The following is an 18962-nucleotide window of genomic DNA, read 5'->3' as shown; positions in this document are numbered from 1 at the left end:
ACTAAAATACAGGTGTGCAGCATTCAACATTTCAAACAAACACATGCAAAATTAGTTTGGCCACTTGTTTTGTGTAGATCATTTCGACAAAGTAGTCCAGTCCAGCAGTAACTGTAGGGAACTGCTCTCACTCAGTAATATCAATGGACTATTCTGCTCACATTGTCCTTTTCTCATTTGAGAGAACTGTGGGCTAATAGCACAATGCTCTGCTGATGAGCGGGTCAAATCTAGGCCTGATCAGCCTTTCATCACCCAGAGTTGACAAAACATGCATCATTCAACTGGGCAGCAATCGATACAATTATCTGAGCGCCTTAAAACATGTATTTTTCTGAACTGTATTACGTATATATGGTAATGGATTATCTAGAGGATTTGTGGCAAAATGATTCCAAACATTTGGCCTCTGAGGCCAAACTAATGCACAGTGATAAGGAAAAGACGGCCAAAAGGAGAAGTTACTGCATATGAAACGAACAAGTCTACTCCTCTGAGACAACAAATCAATGATAATCAGGTGATCAGAGTAGGTTATTTTTTCCAGCAAAGCGCTTTAGAAACAGGTGCTCAATCAATGCAGAAATTAGGGATATTTTCTCTCATTGTCAATCTACAATCACAGTCTGTCTGGTACTTTGCATCATTAAGCAACCCTTAATGCCAGTCATCATAAATATTTATTTTCGGAGATAGCCATAAAAAGTACATTCAATGGCAATCAATTACAATATTATAAAATTAAAATTCCAATAGTGAATTATTGGAAGTAGTAATATGCCTCATTAACAAAGGAACAATTATAATTCTTTTAGAACATGCTTAATACCAAAGTCTGGTTTCTAAGCATGGGATCGGGATTTAAACGTGCGTTGCGCTGTCTTGCTTCCAAGACAAACACCCTTTACCCCTAAACTATCCCCCCTCACCTAGCAAATATGAAGGGTTTATTTACCTACAAGTAGGCCCAGATAAATCTTGGGGTAAGTAAATATCACATCATATATAAAACACAATTATAAAAAACAACTCAATATCTATGGAATGCAAACAATCAAGGTATGACCTTATTTAGAGGAGCAAGAAGGGGAGTCAAACCTAAGGGTATACATTCAGGACAGTAATATACTATTCTTGTGGAATAAGGCCAGGTTAGATATACTTTTTGAATACAGTCAGTATTTCAGGATTAGTAGACCCCATCAGCCATGCAGTGACACTCAGGGAATGACTTTAAAAAAACAACCCAGCTACAAGTATACACCTTGCAGCATTACTTTTTAGAACTCAGTTCAGAGTTAGGAAATCAACACAAACTATCTGGAGGGGCCTTAAGTTACTCAATTGTACGTATTAACATTAATAACCATTTTAGAATGCACTAAGCACTAAGCAAAGCAGGGACAGCAAAACCAAATTACACTTTCAGAAAAGACACCTATTGGTACATAACTATCTGCTATCTAATAGCTACGTATACCCAGTATACTTTAATGAAATGTGTAATACAGTTTCTAAGGCCAGTAAGGACTTTATAGCACCAAAGCCATTGAAGGAAGCACAACCCAGGGTTACAAGTTTTAGATGAGCAGCACTAATCAAGGGGAGTAAGACCTTTGTTTTTAAAGGAGCTACTAGCAACGTAAAGGTATGTATAAACCTAAGAAAGATTTAGAATTTATGTAAGGCAGACCATGGTAACGTTATTCAAGGTAGGTAAAGCCCAATGTAGACTTATTCTAGGCAGGCTATACAGCAGGTCAGGGTAAGCAAGACCCAGTTGGTGAACTTATATTCTTAAAGAAATAGTTCGATAGAGCCAACAGCATTACTTTTGGGAATTGGGGGAAACAATTCACAGGTGAGTAAAATAACCTTCTATATACACACACTTTCAGAATGGCAAAAACACATTCAAAGGATAGTAAGAACTTTTGTAACTGTTCATATTTCAGAGGGACAGTTACCAGACCAACTCTTTAGTATCTTTTTAACACTTGTTATACTTTTCAAGACAGAATCCTCATCTTATCCATTGCTTCCCTAGTCTATTGCATGAGTTCTCTCAGAAGCAGAAGAGGGACCCTAGTGGTCTAGGTGCCAGCTGTAGGCAGGGTGAGATAGGGTTCAGTGTGCAGGAAAAGTCAGAGTTCCTGAGGAAGTCTCTTCAAAACAAGTAAGTAGTTCACATTAGAGTTAGTTAGGGTGCAGGGACTTACGAGAAGGCACGCTAGAGGGATTCCAGCATTTGGCCTGGGTGAACTGGATCAGAGGACTCGCAATCACATGAATCACCCCAACGCTTCACAGGAATCACAAAAGGCTTAAGGCGAGTAATGCCCCAGCCAGCACAGTACTTCAGCCCAGAAGAACAAGTTACTTACCAATTTTAACGTTCTTTCGACTGGATGTTCCTCCCACGTATTCCTCATCTTATGATATTCGTATCCTGCCAGCTTCGCTGCTTCGGAAAAATTTCTCGGCAGAGGGTGCTGTGCACAAGGTCGTGGCGTCGATGTCCCTCGACGGGCTCTGTACCGTGTCAACGTCACCATCAGTATAAATAGCTTGTGCCGCGTTCCGTTGGCTTCAGTTCTGTTTTTTGAGGAAATATTCGAGGAACACCCAGGAGTGCCTTATGACTGATAGACTCTTCGTGAGAGGAAAGTGTAAGTAACGTAAACTGTACTGCGCGGTAGGATGGGAGGGGCGATGAGGAATACGTGGGAGGAACATCCAGTCGAAAGAACGTTACAGTTGGTAAGTAACTTGTTCTTCAAATGGATTGTGTGCTCTCACGTATTCCTCATTTTATGATAGACTCCCATAGCAGTGGTAACTTTGGAGGAGGGAGTACTAGTTATTGTTCTCATGGACGGAATGAAGTACCGCCTTGACAAATAAACCCTCATTGGAGGAAGAGGCATCTAAGCAATAATGCTTGATGAAGCTATGCATTGATGCCCATGTTGCAGCTGAACACATATCTGCTGCAGGGACTCCCCTCTTCAGAGCCGCAGAAGTAGCCATCCCCCTAGTGGAATGGGCTTGCAGCGCATCCAGTGGGTATTTTCCCGCCAATCTGTAGCACTCAATTATAGCCAGAATGAGCCAGCGGGATAGTCTGTTTTGTCACAGCTAATCCCAATTTATGACCTGTATAACCCACAAAAAGTTGGTCATCTTGACGTAATTTTGACATTCTTGAAATGTAAAAACAGAGCCCTTTTGGGGTCCAGTCTACGTAGTCTCTCTTCTTCTTTGCCCAAATGAGGAGGAAGATAGAATGTTGGTGATATGATTTTTTTGTGACAAGTGGAAGTCAGAAACTACTTTTGGTAAGAAAGATGGTTTAACCTTAAGACCCACTTTGTCCTTGTAAAAAGTAGTATATGGAGGTTTACATGAGAGAGCCTGTAGTTCACTAACCGTGCGGGATGATGTTAAGGGCTCAAGGAGGACAGTTTTCAATGTTAGAAGCCTCAAGGGACAGGAGTGCAGAGGCTCAAAAAGGTATACAAGTTAGAAACGTAAGTACTAGATTTAAATCCCAAATTGGGACACGAAAGGGGACTGGATGGTATACATTAGTAAGCCCTTTCAGGAATTGAATTATCAAATGGAATTTTGAAGTAAGAAACCTCTTCCGAGGAGCGCTTGAAAATGAACAGCGCAGCTAGATATCCTTTAATTGTTCCGATCTGGAGCCCCAGATTGGCTAGATGCAATAGGAAAGATTTTGTTGCTGGTCTTCTGGCCGAAAGCAAAATCTCCATTACGTCATCCGGAAGATCCCAATCCTTGCATCTCAACCTCTCAGAAACCATGCGTGAAGGTCGAGTGTCTTGACCACCTCTCGATGGAGAACCCGACCTTCCTCTTGCGAGAGAAAATCGTCTCTTTGTGGAAGACGTATTGGAGGGCAGATGGACATGTCCAGAAGGTCCGGGTACCACGTCCTCCTGGCCCAATCCGGAGGGCAATTAGGATCATGGTTTTCCTGAACTTTCTCAACCTCCTGATTACTTGAGGAATCACGGAGACTGGAGGAAAAGCATCATCCAGTCCACCACGAACGCGTCTCCTAGAGCTCCTCTCGGAGGAAATTCCCTTGAGCAGTACTGTTCGCACTTCCGGTTTACCGTGGTCGTGAACAGATCCACTTGAGGGGATCCCCAAAGGGCAAAGATCTCCAGAAGGACTTCCTGAGCTAGCTGTCACTTATAGGAGACTGCTCTGCCTGCTCAGAGCGTCTGCCGCCGTGTTCTGCTCTCCGGCTAGGTGAACTGCCGATAGAGAGATTCCTTCTCGTATTGCCCAGAACCAGAGCTACATTGCCTCTCAGCACAGTGGTAGTGACCCTGCACCTCCTCTCTTGTTGAGGTAGTACATGGCCACTGTGTTGCCGTCATTATCAGGACATTATTTCCCTGTACAGAGGGCAGGAAGGCCTTCAGCGCTAGTCTGATTGCCCTCAGCTCCAATAGGTTGATGTGCAGTTTGGACTCCGATGGAGACCAACGACCGCTGATAGTCAGATCGTTGGTGTGGGCTCCCCACCCCCATGAGGCGTCCATTACTACCGTCATCTCCGGCCATGGTTGCCAAAAAGATTCTCCCTTGAGGATGTTGCTGTTGCAAGCCCACCATAGTAGATCCTGAGCAACTGCACTCAGGACTTGCAGAAGATCCGACATACTCCCCGAGAATTGGTACCACCGAGGGCCCATTGAAGGGATCTCATTCTCAATCTGGCCTCTGGCACCAGAAAAATGCGGGATGCCATGAGGCCGACCAACCTCAGAAAATCGAAGGCCGGCAGATGCTGGGCATTCAGGAGAACAAGTTACTTTCTTACCTGGTAACGTTCTTTCGATGGGATGGTCCGATGACGTATTCCATATCTATAACAGGTAATCACCACAGCTGTGCTGCTTCGGAAACTTTTTTCGGCGTCTGCATCCTGTGTCGATGACGTCGATGCGCCGTCGTCGAGGACCTCCTCCGATGTCTTCCGACGTGATAAGTAGGACGCACGACGCCCGTAGCCTCAGTTGTAGTTTTTTCCCCCAGAACGTGTGACATTAGTCAACTGCCAGTCAGACACAAAGCCTTGCGGAACGTAAGCTGCAATCGCAAAAGAAATTCTGCAGCGTGGAAGGCAGGGACGGAGCGATATGGAATACATCGTCGGACCATCCCATCGAAAGAACGTTACCAGGTAAGAAAGTAACTTGTTCTTCGAGGGGATTGGGTCCTCCGACGTATTCCATATCTATGACAGACTCCCAAAGCAGTACCAGAGCAAGGAGGAGAGAAAGAATTTAGAATCAAATTTAGAATTGCCAATCAAATAGCAGAGCAAAGGACCGCCTTGCCAAAGGCCAGATCCTGTCCTCGGATGGAATCGAGGGAATAGTGACGTACAAATGTATGTACAGAAGCCCAGGTGGCTGCATCACAGATGTTGCGAATAGGAACACCCCTCTGCAGGGCAGTAGATGCAGCCATACCCCTGGTAGAATGGGCCCGCAATCCAGCCGGCGGGTCCTTACCCGCCAAGCGGTAACACTCCGAGATGGCCAAAATAATCCAGCGAGACAAAGTCTGTTTCGTCACAGCCTGTCCCAAACGCTTTCCAGCGTAACCAATAAAGAGTTGATCGTCCACTCTGACCCGGGACATGCGTGAAACATAAAAGCTTAAAGCTCTCCTAGGATCAAGCCTATGGAGCCTCTCCTCTTCCTTACCAGGATGCGGAGGAGGATAGAATGCCGGAAGAACAACCTTCTGGGCCAATTGAAATTCCGAAACCACCTTCGGAAGAAAAGAAGGACAAAGTCTAAGGACAACCCTGTCCTTGTGAAATACAGTGAAGGGTGGCTTAACTGAAAGTGCCTGCAAATCCCTCACTCTGCGAGCGGAAGTAACCGCAACCAAAAACACAGTTTTCAGAGTTAACAGCCTCAAAGGACAAGAATGCAAAGGCTCAAACGGAGCACCCATATGAAACTTAAGAACAAGGTTTAAATCTCAACCGGGCACCAGGAAAGGTGACGGAGGGAACACATTAGTGAGTCCTTTCAGAAACTGTGAAATTAAAAAGATTTTAAAGTAGGAACACTCTTCAGACGAGCGCTTAAAGATGGACAGCGCCGCCAGGTAACCTTTAATGGTACCCACTTGCAAGCCCCTGTGGGCCAAAGGAAGTAAAAAGGACAGAACCATGGGGATGTCACATGCAAAATGATCCACATTCTGAACTCTGCATCAGTCGCAGAACTTACGCCAACGGCAACGGTACAGAGACTTTGTTGCTTTGTTGCTCTCGTCGGGCCGAGAGCAACACCTCCATCACGTCTTCAGGGAAGTCCCAATCCTTATACCTCAACCTTTCAGAAGCCAAGCGTGAAGGTTGAGGGATCTGACCTCTGGATGGAGAATCTGACCCCCCTCCCGTGAGAGCAGATCGTCTCAGTAGGGAAGACGACGTGGAGGGCAGATGGACAAGTCGAGAAGGTCCGGGTACCATGTCCTCCGAGCCCACGCCGGAGCAATGAGGATCATCCGGGAACTGAACTTCCGTAACCTCCGCAGCACTTGCGGGATGACGGGGACTGGAGGAAACGCGTACAGCAGCGGGAATGACCACTCCACCACGAACGCGTCTCCTAAGGCTCCTTTTGGAGGAAATTCCTGCGAGCAGAATCTCTCGCACTTCGGGTTGACACCGGAGGCGAAGAGATCCACTTGAGGGGTCCCCCAAAGGGCGAAGATCGCCAGGAGAATCTCCTGAGCCAACTCCCACTCGTGAGAGATCGTGCTCTGCCTGCTCAGAGCGTCCGCCGTCACGTTTTCGTCTCCGGCCAGATGAACTGCCGAGATCAAAACTTCCTGCTGGATGGCCCAGAACTCGAGCTGCATCGCCTCCCTGCACAGAGTAAGTGACCCTGCCCCCCCTTTTTTGTTGAGGTAGTGCATGGCCACTGTGTTGTCCGTCAGGATCAGGACATTCTTTCCTCGCACAGTCGGCAGAAAAGCCTTCAGGGCTAGCCTGACAGCCCTCAGCTCCAACAGATTGATATGGAGTCTGGACTCCGACAGAGACCAACGACCACTGACTGTCAGCTCGTTGGCATGAGCGCCCCATCCCGTGAGGGATGCATCCGTCACGATCGTCACCTCCGGCCAGGGAAGCCAAAATGGAGCCCCCTTCATCAAGTTGCCTTTGACGGCCCACCACAGAAGGTCCCGGGCGACCGAGGGCGGCACCTGAACCGGGTCCGACATCCTGCCGGAGGACTGCGACCATTGCATCTTGAGTGCCCACTGCAAAGATCCCATCCGCAGGCGAGCCTCTGGCACCAGAAGAATGCAGGATGCCATGAGGCCGAGCAACCTCAAGAACTCGAACGCTGGGAGCATCTGGGCATGCTGAAACTTGTGCACCATCTGCTGAATGTGAAGAGCCCTCACCTGGGGAGGAAAACACTGCCCAAGGGAAGTGTCAAGCACTGCTCCGATGTACTGGAGCCGCTGTGTTGGCGTCAAATGGGACTTCTTTAAATTGAGGGAGAAGCCCAGCCTGTGAAGGGAGTGGCAGGTGACGGACAGATGATCCAGGATTTGCTCGGGAGAGCTCCCCCTGATCAACCAATCGTCCAGGTAGGGGTAGACGTGAATCCCCTATTGCCTGAGATGCGCTGCCACCACCACCATGAGCTTGGTGAAAACCCTCGGGGCGGAGGTCAATCCGAACGGCAGGACCCGAAACTGAAAGTGTGAGTCGCCAAGCGCGAACCTCAGGTACTTCTTGTGCTTGGGATGGATCGGCACATGGAAGTAAGCATCGTTGAGGTCGAGAGACACCAACCAGTCCTGAAGCTGAAGGGCCTGGAGGACTTGAGAGAGAGTAACCATCTTGAACTTGTCCTTCCTGAGGAGTTTGTTCAAACCGCACAAGTCCATGATGGGTCTCAATCCCCCGTCTTTCTTCAAAATCAAAAAATAAGGGGAATACCATCCCTTGTTCCTCTCCGCTACAGGCACCAGTTCTATGGCGCCTTTCTCCAACAGGGCTTGAATTTCCTGCGCAAGGAGCGGATCCAGACTCTGCAAAGAGAGGTTCCCCGGTGGATTGCCGTGAGGCCTCTGCCGAAAGGGAAGACAGTAGCCGTGGGTTATGATCTCCAGAACCCACACATCTGAAGTAATGGCACGCCACTCTACAAGATGCTGCGCCAGCCTTCCCCCAACCGGCGAACCATGGGACATGGCCTCATGACTGAGAAGTAGCGGCTGCGCGTTACCTGAGGGCAAAGAGGCAACTGCCCGAGCGGCCTTGGCACCACGGGTACCCTGTCGTCCACCTCTGGTACCCCTGCGTTGGCCTCTTTGACTGCCAGCTCCTCTCGCTTTACTGAAGGACGAGTAATAGCGAAAGGAACCACCCCTCCATTGCTGTCCCCTAGGACGAAAAGGCGGAGGTTGGCGAACTGCAGCGCCCAACGACTTCACTGCAGCTTTGGAGGTCTGCAACCTCTCAAGGATCTCGTCAGCCTTGCTGCCAAAAAGGTGTTCACCGTCAAAGGGCATGTTGAGGAGCCGGGACTGCACATCAGGAGCAAACCGCGACTTCCGCAACCACGCAAACCTGCGTATCACGGTGCCCGCCGCCATGGACCTGCTGACGCATTCAGCCATGTCCAAACCCGACTGAACGGACTTGCACATGGCATCCTTACCATCCTGAACCATAGCAAGGAACCCATCCCGTTCGTCCCCTTCGGGAATATGTTCAGCCGCTAACGCAACACAGTTCCACAGAGTGTGTGTGAAACGAGACAAGGCACAAATGAAGTTGGCCGCCTGAAGCACCATACCACCAGAAGAAAACACTTTCTTCGCCCAGCCATCAAAACGTTTGTCGTCCCTATCAGGAGGGATGGTAGGGTACGACGCCTGCTTTGCCGGGGCCGCCTGCACCACCAAACTCTCCGGAGTGGGGTGCCTGGTCAAGTAGCAGGGGTCGCTACTGGCTGGACGGTATTTTCGTGACAAGGACCTGCCCACCGCCGGGAGACTCTCCGGAGCAGTCCAAGCCGCCGCCACCCTTCTCTATAGAGCCATATGAAACGGCAGTACTGGGTCAGTTGGGGGACCAACATCAAGGATGTCCGTGAGATCATCCTGCACAAACTCCCCTGGGGGAGCAGACCATCCCAAGTACTCGGAAACCGTAGCCATAAGGCGCCGGTACGAGGAATCGGCACGAGAGCCAGGCTCAGGCCTACAAAACTCCACCTCCGGAGAGGTGTCCAGTCCACTGGCATTATGCAGTGACTGCCTCAAATCGTCAAACTGACTATGGCCCGAGACCATTTCATCTGGAACCTGACTAGGAACCAGGCCATCAGAATCCTCATCCACCTCCGAAATATATTCTAGGTGGCGAAAAGAAGGCACCCGAGAGTGCTTGCTCTTAACAAGAGCCTTCCTAGGAGGTTCCCCCGTGCCACATGGTACCACCGACACCCCGGCCTCGAAAGGCGGCGAGGGCGTCGAGTGAATCGGCGCCGGCGTCGAGAGAACAGGCATCGGCGCCGAGAGGATCGGCGTCGAGTAAATCGGCGTTGACGGCTTCGACGACTTCCTCGGAGCCGGAGCCTCGAGAAAGCCTGTTGACGCCTCAGACGTCGATGTCTTCCTCGAAGACATCACAGGTGCACACGGTCTCGAACGCGTCGAGGACCGGGACCTGGAACGGGTACGTCGAGAACGAGTCCCCTTGTCCGAACGGGACCTCTCCCGTGACTCGTGCCGACCACTCTTGCGAGCGGTGTCTCTCGACCTCTCACGGCCGACCCCACTCGGGGGCGCGGACAGCTTAGTACCCTGCGACTCGAGAATCGCCAGCATTTTCTTCGGGAAGGAAGCCCATTCCTCCGGCGTCGCGCGGCTGGTGGGGTAAGCGACGTGCCGGGCAGAGTCCTCAGAAGAGGACCTGGAAGACGACCGCTGTCAGCGCTTCTGAGAATGCCTCGAAGAGGCCGAGGAGTGGCGAGACCGACTCCTAGAAGGAGACCCACAAGACTTCCGACGATGACGCGGAGAGTCACCTCTCGAATCATCTGTCGAAAGCTCCGCAGACTTCGACTTCCGGGGCTTGGACACCCGACAACTTCTTCTTACGTTCACGTAAGGCTTTGGACGTGAGCGACTGGCAGTCGATACAGTCATCCGTGTCGTGGGCCTCCCCGAGGCACCAGAGGCAGGCGTCGTGCGAGTCCGTCTCCGACATCTTGGACCCACAATCCCCGCACTTCTTGAAGCCCGGACGCGGGGGTCGAAGACGAAGTAGAAGAGATCTTCACACAAAGGATTTTCTCACAAAAACGAACAGGTTCGAAGAACCGAAGAGAACAGAACTCCAAAGAGTCGAGGCGTTAACCGAGATTCACGAAGCAACACGTTCGCGGAAAAAACGGAACCGAGGATATGGGCGTTGTGCGTCCTACTTATCACATCGGAGGAGGTCCTCGACGACGGCGCATCGACGCAGACGCCGAAAAAAGTTTCCCAAGCAGCACAGCTGTGGTGATTACCTGTCATAGATATGGAAAACGTCGGAGGACCCAATCCCCTCGAAACTTTGTTACCATCTGCAGAATGTGGAGAGCTCTCACCTCGGGAGGTGAGGCTTTGTCGTAGGAAGTATCCAAAACTGCTGCGATAAACTGGGGCTTTTGGGATGGTATCATGTGCGACTTCTTGAAATTGAGGGAGAAGCCCAGTTTGTGAAGGAAGTGACAGGTGATCGACAGATGTTCCTGGGCTTGTTCGGTAGAACGCGCTCTGATCAACCAATCGTCCATGTAGGGGTAGACATGAATCCCCCCTCTCCTGAGACTCACTGCCACAACCGCCATCAGTTTGGTGAAAACCCTTGGGGCGGAGGTCAGCCCAAATGGCAGAACTCGAAACAAAGTGAGAACAGCCAACCGCGAACCTCAGGTACTTTCTGCACTTGGGATGGATTGAGACATGAAAGTAAGCATCCTCAAGGTCCAATGATACCAAACAGTCTTGGAGTTTGAGAGCCTGAAGGATCTGAGAAAGGGTTTGCATCTTGAACTTGTCCTTCCTGAGGAACTTGTTCAAGTGTCTTAAGTCCAAGATGGGTCTCAAACCTCCGTCGTCCTTTGGAATGAGAAAGTAGGGGGGGTGTATCAACCCTTGTTCCTCTCCGCTACAGGTAGCTGCTCTATTGCACCTTTCTCTAGCAGGGTTAAAATGTCCTGCAACAGTAGCGGATCTGGAATTTTGACAGAGCTGGTTCCCAGTGGATGGTCCTGATGCCTTCTTAGGAAGGGAAGGCAGTAACCTTGAGCTACTGTCTCCAGTGCCCAAGCATCTGAAGTAATGCCCCGCCATTCTTTCAGATGCTGAGAGATTCTGCCTCCCACCAGGGTTTTGTGTGATAAGGCCTCGGAGTGATTTGGAGGCGGCTGCAGGAGCGGCTGAGGGCAAAGATGCCGTCCTGAGGCTGGTTTTGCACTTTCCTCGTCCACCACGAGCGACATTTCTCTTGCCTTTTTGAATGGCCTGTCCTCTTCCTCTTCTAAAAGAGGAATAGTACTGAAAAGAACAACTTCTCCAGGAAGAAGAGCCCGAATAAGGTGTCTGAGGCTGTCACATGGAGGCGCTAAGAGATTTAGCTGTAGCTTTTGAGGTCTGTAGTTTTTCTAAACTTTCATCAACTTTACTACCAAAGAGCCTCAAGCCATCAAAAGGAATGTTGAGAAGTCTGGCCTGCACATCTGGTGCAAACCCGACTTTCTCAACCACGCAAATCTGTGTAGTACTGTGCTTGCAGCCATGGATCTGCTGATACTATCAGCAGAATCCAGTCCAGACTGGAGACATTCCCCCCCCCCCCATTGCCTCCTTTCCGTCTTTGACAATATTCAGGAAGCCTTCCCTTTCCTCGCCTTCCGGAATATGTTCAGCTGCCACCGAAATGCTGTCCCACAGGGTATGGGTGAACCTGGCCAGGGTGCAGGTGATATTAGTTGACTTGAGAGCCAGGCTACCCGAGGTAAAGACCTTAAGGGCCCAAGCATCGACCTTCTTATCCTCTCTATCCGGGGGGATAGATGGATATGCTGTCTGTCTTGAGAAGTTGCAGCCTGAATAACCAGACTTTCTGGAGTGGGATGCCCGCTTAAATAATCAGGATCAGAACTAGAAGGTCTATACTTCTTTGGAAAATTATTGTTGACTGCAGCAATTGTATCAGGAACTTGCCAGTTTTTTCTACCGTTCTTTGAAGTGCCCTATGGAAGGGGAGAACTGGATCCTTCTGGGGGCCCTGATCAAGTATCCGGATCAAAAGTGGGTGAGGCTCTACGCCAGCCCATGCATTCCACCACTCTATTCATTAAACTCCTGTACCCTGAATCTGCATGTTCTGCAGGGTCAGGTTTTGCAAACTCCAGCTCAGGTGACTTATCAATGCCACTAGCAGAGTGAAGGGTATCACACAGGTCTCATTTTCGATTCTGGATCGATTCATTCTTCTGGGACCTCTCTAGTACCATATTGTACTCCAAAAGGAGAAACCTCTTTTTCAGAGCCACTTTCTTCAAAAATAGAAGACATAGACTAAAAGAAGTCTGAGTTAGGTAAAGGAGTAAATCTCCTTTACTGTTCATGAGTTTGGGTCGAAGGAACTTTCGATGGTATCGAAGGAGTCTTCGAAGACACTGATGATGTCTTCGACAAAGGCGTCGAAAACGCTTTTGGCTTCGATGTCGAAGCCGTCGGCGCCGATGAAGTCGTTCAGGGTTTCACCGAGTTATGTTTTTTATACGGTGTCGAGGAAACACTCGATTCTCAAGGAATCTTCGACGATTTGACGTCGACTCGAGTCTTTCGAGTTTCACCCATACTACTGGGTTTTACCACAATAGTTCCCAACTTCCCTGTGTCGTCCGACGGAGCAACCAGGGTCTGGCTCTTTTGAGGCTTCTTTGAGGGGGTCGAGGCTGCATTCTCAAAGACCATCATCTTCCTTCTAAATTCTTTCCATTTTCTTGGGGAAGCAGACTTAGTCGGGCATCGTAGCAATTCGGTAGATGTATCCGAGGAACAAGAGGGAGATCCATCTCTCCTCAACCTTTTTTGAAGAGGAAGATGAAGAGCGTCTCAATCTACTGCGAGATCGAGATCTCAGAGTGTTTACGACGATCCGATTCTTTCGAATTGCTCGACTTCCTATGTCTTTTTGACGAGGCCTTTGAGGAGGCCTTGGAAGCTTCCCACCCCTCCGCCAGTTTACCTTTCCTCTCACGAAGGGCCTTCTCCGTCATCGACTGACAGAAGCCACAGTCGCCGGTTTGATGGTCTGAACCGAGGCACCAAAGACAAACGCTGTGAGGATCTGTAATCGATATCTTCGATACATTTTTTTAACCCTGTCTTGGGAGTAGAAGGGGTGGAAGAAGACGACATCTTCTGAAGAAAGTTTCGAAGCGCGCTGTTCGAGAGCTAAGCAATCTGAAAAACGGAACTGTAGCCAACGGGCGCGGCACAATCTATTTATACCGATGGTGATGTCGACATGGTATGGAGCCCGTCAAGGGACATGGACGCCACAACCTCGTGCACAGCGCCCTCTGCCGAGAAAACATTTTTACAAAGCAGCAAAGCTGGCAGGATACGAATATCATAAAATGAGGAATATGTGGGAGGACACAATGCATTCGAAGAAGAGTTTGCAGCAGGACGTCTTCAGCATCTGCAGCCAAAAACCCAGTCAATTAATTTGTTGTCGTGAAGACTGAAGACAAGACACTAGAAGGTCATTTGCAACAGGGATCAACGGAGAAGGCTCCAGCCAAGGGTTTCTTCACAGTTGGATGCTGCTCTGTGGTTTTGGTGCCCTTTTCAGCAGCCAGATGAAGAACGAATATCGCTGGTCAGATTCTCGCCACTCTCGATCCTGTAGTCTGACGAGGGGAATTCACTGATTTAAATCATGTGTCTGGAGAGCCAGGAGGAGGCCACCAAAGTTTTGTACGTATTCTGACTCCGGAAGACCATGCACCGCACAATGGCTTAAATACCTAGGGTTTGGGGTATTACAGCCCACCAATGTCGCAGCACATCGTGCGATGGCTCAAAATGCAGGTCCTCTTGAGACTAGTGGATCTCACAAGCCTCTGGGTAGGTGTCGTCGCACAAGGGACCCCCAGGTCGATTGGAAGGAAGGGTTACAGCAGGCTGCGGTTACACAGCAGGCTCTCCAATCGCTGGAAATCACTATGGCCGTCGTTCCTTTCTCTCCGGTTTCAGCTTCAGTGGTCTACTTGTGAGCAGCTTCCAGGTTCTGAGTATTTAACAGGAACTACAGCACAACTTCTGCTGCAATCTCCCCCTGAATTTTACAGAAAGAGGCAGTCTGGCTGTCCAATCATGACAGTCAGCCCCCCACTGGGAGTTCATTACTTTCCGACAAGGTGGAAGACAAAGGGCTGCAGAGTTTCTTCCTTCTCAGACACTATGGAGCCTGGGCGGAAAATACAAAGGATCCCTGCCTAAGACCTCAAACAGCAAGCTCACAAGAAATGGCAAATAAAGGAGCCCACCATTGTAGAAAAATGGTGGCCCTTCCGTGCATTACTGAGGCTGAATTAACAGCCTGCGAGTAATAAAGACTAAAGCCATAAAGGTTAAACCACTGCCACCAGCCATTCATGTACAACTCGCAATTTTAACAATGTTACAAGGGAAGTAAGAAAGGGGATACATTATATCCCCCGCCAGCACTGCACCTAAAGTGGGGTGTGCTGGCCCACTTAAAATGTAAAGGGGATGAAAATCCCCCTTTACTACTTGGGAACAGTAGTTCACCCAAGTACATGAGAGATAAATTAACAGGGCAGCCCAAAGGAGCAACACAGCCTAAGGCCAAAAGGTATAGGAAACTATAACCCCAACCACACACTAGGGAGAGACATAAAAAGGTCACCCTTGGGGGCGCTGTTGCACAGAGCATGGAATAGGTCCATCCCACGTTGCTCTGTCCTGAAACCAGGAACGAAGACGGCAGAGGGGCAGAAATACTGAACAGACAGCCAAACTCGCACAATAGGTGTCAGAAGTTGGGAGGCATATATAGACGGAGTATCAGATGGCTGCAGGACCAGATTGCTGAAATACTCTAGTGTTATCCACGGGCCGAGCATGGAGGAGGAGAAATGAATATGGCAGCCACACAGCAGTAAAGAAGGAGGAGGAGGAGGAGGAGCGCTGTGACGAGGCAGAGACCGATCCGGGTCCAACAGCTGGAAGAGGTGAGCAGACCCCAGGGGTGACACAGGAACGGTGCCTGCGACGGGGGAGGAGTCAAGAGGAGGCAGCCACAGACCTGCCCCGGCCCATATCGAGACCGGAGAGAAAGTGGGAGGACACCCCGACACAAGGAACAAAACACCAACCCCCCCCAAAAAAACTTCCTTCCTACACCATATAAGCAAAGAAGGAAGAATAGCAGTACCACAACACCAACCCAAGGCGGACTGTGTGCAAGAGGAGCCCGAACGGCGTGAGGCGCAGTGTGGCAGGACAGAAGGACCAGAGCAGAAAGGCAAGCAGACCAGCCCACCTACCGGGAAGAAATGCACTAGATGACACCATTCCAACAGGGCTGGTGAGGAGGGGAGAGAACAGACAGACCAGGATCCCCTGCCCTAACCCTGTGAAAGAGGGCAGTAACATCAAGGCCCTAACCTGAAAGCTGACTGCACTGAAACCCACGCAGTAACGGACTCGACATGACGTCGGAAACACCAGCATCATAGTTCTATCATCACAAGAGCCGGAGGGGTGAAGGGAGACTGGGGTTACAAGCAGCCCACAGCACCAGAGCCACTGCCCGATACAAAGTCCCTGGACCAACTGGAACAAGAGGTGGATCAGAGTGGCTGGAGGGAGGCAGGACAAGAGATGGAGGCTCAGCCAAGGAGCCACAACACAGATACTAATAAGAGCGGATGGGGGAGAGCTCGCCCCACAGGCGCAGAAAGCACTAAAAAAAGGGGTAACAGGAGAATCCAGGAGCAAGAAGAGCTGAAATGAGAGAAAAAGACAAATCCAAGTGAACAGGACACCAGACGAAGATGTAAGTGTATACAACGGGAGGAGCCGCCACAAAACCGGACCTGGGAAATGAAACAAGTAATAATCTCCTGCTGAATGTGGAGTCAAGGTGTTGGCAAACAGACTATTGTCACAGATCAATAAACTGATCCAACCTGACCTAAGCGGATTCTTACCAGGCCGGGCCACAAGAATGAACCTGTGTAGGCTACAAAACGCACTGGCACTGTCAGACACTCAGGAGGGAAAACACATGGTGATGGCCCTAGACTCAGAAGGCCTTCGATTCAGTAGGATGGGAATTTTTGTGGACAGTGATGCGAAGAATGGGGTTGAGGCCGGAATATATAAGATGGGTGCAGCCATTATACGCAAACCCAATAGCCAGAGTCAGAGTGAATGGACATGCATCCAAAGCGTTCCCACTGCAGATGGGGACCTGGCAGGGATGTCCACTGTCTCCTCCATTATTTTTACCGGCAATAGAACCATTAGCACAAATACTTCACACAGACCCCAATATCAGAGGGTTCAAGTGGCCGGGAGGGAGGAAAGACAGAATATCCCTATATGTGGACAATGTTTTGGTATACTTAGGGGAACCAGAGAGATCAGGCCCAAGGGTAATCCAACTACTAAAAGAATATCAGCACTACCTTGGGCTCAAGATTAACTGGGAGAAGTCTGGAATAATGCCATTGAAGGGGTGAGAAGGGGCAGTAGCAGTGGGATGTCCACTCAGAGTAGAAATGGAGGGCTTCAAATACTTGGGAATTCAGGAGCAAAGAGGCGCAAGGTCCTTCATCGCAAGGAACTTGGACCTGATTATTACCCGATTAAGAGACCACGTAAAACACTGGGCCACCCTGCCAGTGACTCTGCTGAGGCGAGTCAATCTAGTCAAAAGTTTGGCGCTCCCTAGACCATTATATAAACTACAAAATGCCCCGGTGCGCATCACAAAAACAATTCAAGAAAACCAGCGCCCTTATGAGGGAAGTGATATTGTGGGGGACCCCCACGGATCGCTCTAGCAGTCTTGGCTAGGTTGGTATGGGAAGGGGGAGACTGGGCCTCCCTGACGAAAAAGTAGTACTATTGGACGGCACACCTACTGGTAGCCAATGAGTGGGTATACAGAGGAAGGGATATTTCACATAAAGGACTGGAGCTAGAGGTCACAGGAAACTCAGACCCACTACAGGTACTCTACAGGGGAGAGGGATGGAGGTCGCTTCCACCAGCAGGGCGGGAATTAGTCCTGCTGAGGGAAGAAGCCAACTGCAGGATGGGGTGGGGGGAAATATAGGAAAGTGCAGCCACTATGGAACAATGTACAACTGTGGGAAATCCAGAAACTAGGAAGACAGACCAGGTGGACAAGGGTTGGCATAACAAGGGTGGGAGAGGTGATGGGGGAGCGGGGGCTGGTACACTTTTCAGACCTAAGGAATAAATACGGACTTGGCAAAGGGGAAGAATATACACATCTGTGGTTGAAACATGTGGTGTAAGCCCAATTCAAAGAAGACCTAGACTTGCCAGAACACAGACCATTAGAGATTAACCCGTTTACAGTACCCCTCCCAAAGAAAGGAATATCAACCCTCTATCAGGCAATAAATAACTTTTCAACCCCACCATTAGAACTGCTAAAAATGAAGTGGGAAAGAGACCTCAGGGAATTGGAAAGCGAAGAGTGGGTGGAGGTGATGGTGACAGCGAGAGAGGTCAACGTATCCTCCAAAATGAGGCTGATCCAATACAAAATATTACACAGAATATACCTATCAAGGGACAGACTACACAAAATTGGGAGGACCGAAGAGGACCTGTGCCTCAAGTGTGGGGGAGGGGTAGGTACCTTCTATCACTTGCTATGGGAGTGCGGGTTGGTGGCGAGATTGTGGGACAGAGTGCTGGGAAGGATGAAGGGGGTGCTGGGTATTCCAAGCCCCAAGGACCCAAAAATGCTGTTATTACACACAAACGGGGAAGTGGAGGTAACTAAATGGGACAGCCTGGCCTGAATATTGTGACAGTGGTGATCAAGAGAGATTTGGCAACCAAATGGGGCCTCAAAGACATGCAGACATTGAACAATTGGGAGACAGGAATGGAACACACTGCCATAGCATGGAGAAAATAGTTTATCGAACCAGCGGGATGTTGTGGAAATACCATAAAATCTGGGGCAAATGGGAGGAGGATGGCGGAGGGGAGGGGTAGATGGGAAAGAGGGGTGATGTTCACATTGTGCAGAGTTCATTGTTGTGTAAGTTTCACAACGCAAAATAAAAATAAGAAAAAGTATAAAAATAAAAAGGACACCCGTAAAAAGAATAAAAGACTAGGGGAGAGGGCAAAAAGATTCCCACTCACCTAAGGACAAGGTAAAATAGTTACCAAGACCAAAAAAAAAAGTTCTGGGGTTGACACAGGTCAGGAAGATTTATCATAAATATGAACATCTTACCCAATACCCCCTCTCCCCTGACATAATTTCAATATGTGGTATCAATTTGTGAATGCCAACACTCCCATTATATTTATTTTGTCGAAGACATACTGGTGAAGAGCAAAATGAGAGTCTGGGAACTGATGTTGAAGAAATGTTTTCATAGTGATTCAGGCACGATAAATAAAACTGGATGTAGCACCAATGGATACAACCAAGGTAGTATTTGTACAGGCTTAGACAGCTGCAATGATAGTTTGTGAGTTGGCTTAATGCTTAATTAAATTTAGTTTTCAGATAGCAACGTTGCGTGGCGGTGGGCACAGCAGCAAGAAGTGAATAT

At 49.3% G+C, this 18962-nt stretch overlaps 1 protein-coding gene across 3 annotated transcripts in view; it reads right to left on the bottom strand.

Moving 5' to 3' along the window:
* The window catches only part of BUB1B (BUB1 mitotic checkpoint serine/threonine kinase B), an 815340-nt gene that overhangs the window by 601861 nt on the left and 194517 nt on the right, over nucleotides 1-18962 (bottom strand). The window lies entirely within an intron of this gene.

Source organism: Ambystoma mexicanum, chromosome 14 (genome assembly GCF_040938575.1).
Source record: "Ambystoma mexicanum isolate Mex_15411 chromosome 14, UKY_AmexF1_1, whole genome shotgun sequence".
NCBI classification, from domain to species: Eukaryota; Metazoa; Chordata; class Amphibia; order Caudata; family Ambystomatidae; genus Ambystoma; species Ambystoma mexicanum.
Note: the sequence above shows the minus strand (reverse complement) of the source record. Positions and strands in the feature narration are given on the sequence as shown.